General features: G+C 44.0%; 1 protein-coding gene across 1 annotated transcript in view; it reads right to left on the bottom strand.

Moving 5' to 3' along the window:
- TEAD1 (TEA domain family member 1 (SV40 transcriptional enhancer factor)) overlaps positions 1–3,790 on the bottom strand; it is a 161,914-nt gene that overhangs the window by 49,063 nt on the left and 109,061 nt on the right.

Below are 3,790 nucleotides of genomic sequence, written 5' to 3'. Positions count from 1 at the left end.
CACACCCTCAACTTTACGTACAAGAGTGGTCACCCTGTGGTGCCCAAGTTCCTGCTGCAGTGGGGCCGACCAACACGGTGGTTTGTTATTTAGAGCTCTATTCCGCTTGGAAACGTATAGTATTTCCAAGTTTCTAAAATGGCTATTTGACTCTTCTTCAGTCACACATTATGCTACCTAATACAAACTAACATTTTCTTTCCAAATAATTTCCTTCCTAAATATTGCTGACATGGAAGATAACACAGTTTTATGTGGTGCCCTGTTTATTTTCACTGCATATTATGTTACTTCTCCATGAGTTGTAGTAACTTAAATATACTTGTTCAACAAGTCCTAAGTTATGGAGGAGTGTTTGCATTCAGCACAGGGGATAAGCAGCCCCTGTGCAGAAAACGAGAAAACTGATTTAGCAGCAAGCTGAAAACAGGGAGATTAAGAAAATAACTTGTCACCCACCAAGTTATTTTAAAGTGGATGAATACATAGCTGGGGAGTGCAGAAAGTTATTCTGTCAGTCAGGGACTCAAACTCTTTCAGTTTGATGTTGTGGGGGAGAGACGGAGAAGTTTTGAAGTAGCATGCCTATGTCTGAAGGGTATTTTGTTGACTGGAAGATTGAACACGATTAGTCAAACTGGACCTTCATTTTCCCTTTTCCTTCTGTCTTCCCCTCTGAGCCTTCTTTTACACCCTTTGTATCAAATGTCTCATGGCTCCTGTCTTTTCCATGGCTTGTTTGCTAAATGGGTACTAGAATATGAAATATCAGCATGCTTCAGAATAGAGCTGTGTTTTCTCCGATTCCCTTTTTGTTTTGGTCTGGACTGTGCGCCGGGTTTCCCCACAACGTGCCACTGTAATGGCGATGTGAGGTTTGTAACTCTTCAGCAGGTCTCTTCAGGACAAAGTTCAAGAGGTAAATTTTGCGTGAGCAAACAGTTACACAAACAAGCAACATTTCCGCACACAAATGAGGGATTTCTGTATGCAAAAGGAGCAGCTAGTTACCTAATTTCATGCAAAGACCTTGTCTTTTAGCGGGACAGCAGTTCTGCAGCCTGTCGTGCCCACAAGGTACTTGCCATTTGCAGTGAACAAGAGCCTTTGTGTTCATGGGATGAAAGCAGGGAATGCTCAATCTCTGTGTCTCTCTGTTCTCATGTTATTTCTCATCATCCAAGCAGTTCACTTCAAATATGGAGAATTAGTTTTCATAGTGGTGGCTGTCCCACTATGTCCTTATGCTGTAACAGCAGCTACCTCACAGTGACAGGACTGCAGATTCACTTGCAGGTGTTGGGCATGGACAGAAATGGAGCTGCTCTACTCTTCATTAATATTAGATAGCAAAGTTCTACAGTGGAAAAATATCATACAGTTTGGGAAAAGGAACCGACAGAGGTCGAGAGCCTGAGACCACGGCAATGAGAAGGGAGAGGAAAAGGTATACAACTATGGCAGATCATACTAAATGTGCTTTGGACAAGAGTTTTCCAAAACCTTCTTGTTTGGTACTTTTTATGCCTCTGCAGTGTCCCTTTAATGAGTACTAGGCTAGCAGACAGCAGAGGTGCACAAAAATTAAAAGAAAAACCAAGAAGATGCATTTCACCACCTGCCAACGAGGAGCCTGAAGGGGTGGCAGCATGCAAGAGCAACCCTCTGCGATCCGGTGAGATTCAGAGATCACCATATTCCTGCAACCACTGGTATGATAGGTGGTATGAACATTTTCATATTTCTAAATGCACATTTTGATTTAATTGGGGAATGTCACCCCTCCAGAAAGTACCTCCTTTGCATATCTTGAAGTATGTGAATACATTAAGCACCCAGAATAGTTTTTTGGTGCAAAAAGCATTGTCAGGCTGTCCTTAGCAGCAGCCAGTGACTCTGCAATATCAATGATTCTATACGGTGATATAAAGGATGCATTGCCACGTCTTGTCCCTCCGTCTGTACTGAAGATGTTTCAGATACATGGTCGCAACACAGGTGACTCCAGCCATCCCTTGCCCATTACGGCAGCCCTATGCAGCCCTCAGCCGTAGCTGAGGAAGGAAGAGTTAAACCTTCTCATGGTTTCACAGTTTTCTTCCCGGTCAAGAGAGCTAAAAAACTATTTTTAAAGGAAAGCTCAGATTCCCAGGCAGCCACTTGACAGGAAAAGCAGCTTTATAAAAAACACCAAGCACTGAAAGTTTAGACTGTATTATTCAAAATACCAGTCAAGTGCTGTCTCCAGTTGAGCCCCAGTCCATCCATGAAGTGCTTTGGCTTGAATCAAGGAAGGGTTTCTCTAACCGCTATCTAGCCCGGTAGGGGTATGACTAACAAGATTGTGGTTTTGCAAAGTGATCGCTTCCCCTTAAGGTGAAGTCTAGCTGAAGCCTAGCTCAAGAAGAGTCAACAGGGTAGAATAATTTCCACCTTACAGGGAGGAGGAACTCTACAAGGAACCATACAAAGTGGCCAAGGCAACAGCCTTACGTTTTCCTTACAGCCATGTTTTCAACACAGCAAAGAAACATGCACCAGGTTTAGCCAGAGCAGAAGATACTGTAGCATCATGAGGCTCACTAAATATCTTCTGCCCAGCCACAATGATCTGAAAAGACATAACTTCTTTTTTGGACTACCAAAAAGCCATAAACACAAACATAAGCACTGCCTGACATATACAAGATAGATGTCCCCGACTAAAATTTTACAGCTTTTATGTTATGTACCAAACACTGGTGCTCTTCTTTACCAGCTCTGGCAGATACTAACAGAAAAGATCTTATCTCCTGACCGACCAGGGCCCAGAGAGGATTTTAAAGAAAGGAAGGCTGAATAATCCTAAAAACACCCTTTCCTGTTCTAGGGAATGAGAAGAGTCTAAAACAAAAGGGGGCTCAAGGAACTTTAATTGGCCATTAGAAACCTCAGGGTGAAAAATGCTCATTAATAAATAGATGTTTTTCTCTAAGAAGAGCTCAGCTGTGGAAATACTTTCCGTACACACCCTCCCTCACGCTCCCTGTCATATATATCTGGGAAATTGCCTGGCAGAAGAGAAGAGGTCAGGCTTATGAACTGTAAATGTTCATCTCCTTCTTCTTGTCATCCGCTATGACAGTCTCCTACTTTGAATGTTTTGGTTCAGGTATCAAAGAGAGGCATGGGGAGGCGCCCAGTCAGATAAAACATCTTCACAGCACAGGAATCTTTTTCCAAGGATCTTGAAAGGACCACAACAAATATTTTATATAGGCTTCTTCTTGTGGGTTTTTTTTTTTTTCCTTTTAAATTCAGGCTTTATCTGTCATGTCCTTCTGTACTGTCAGTGCAACTGCAAACTATAATTCTCCCTGGACCGATGCTGAGGAAGAGGCATTTTACACAAGAGAACATCTTTTTTAATCATGGCAGGAAGCAAAAAGGGGGTTCAGCTAGAAAACAGTACAGGTGCTAGAAAACCTGTGAGGCTTTGTGGGGTGCCAAAGCCTCACAGTGGCCCCTCTGGGGGAATGGCTGGGCCCCCAGGGCAGCCCTGCTCCTGCCAACCAGCAGGACATAAGCTCCCTCCGCCTTCCCAAACTACTGCCCCATCCCTGAGAAGCATCACCCTAAACAAGGGAGTGTGTGGTGATCCCGGACACCTCACAGGCAGCATGGAGGACTGACATTTCTGCTCTTCTTGTTCAAAATAAGTAGAAGCAGCTGCAAAGCGGGGAGGCTCCCACCCGCCTCTCCCCGGGGGAGGCAGTTGTTGCTCTAACAGAGGGGCCCTGTTTAGGGAAGC

Source organism: Pygoscelis adeliae, unplaced genomic scaffold (assembly GCF_000699105.1).
Source record: "Pygoscelis adeliae isolate BGI_AS28 unplaced genomic scaffold, ASM69910v1 Scaffold171, whole genome shotgun sequence".
NCBI lineage: Eukaryota > Metazoa > Chordata > Aves > Sphenisciformes > Spheniscidae > Pygoscelis > Pygoscelis adeliae.
This window is presented reverse-complemented; position numbering and strand designations above follow the sequence as displayed.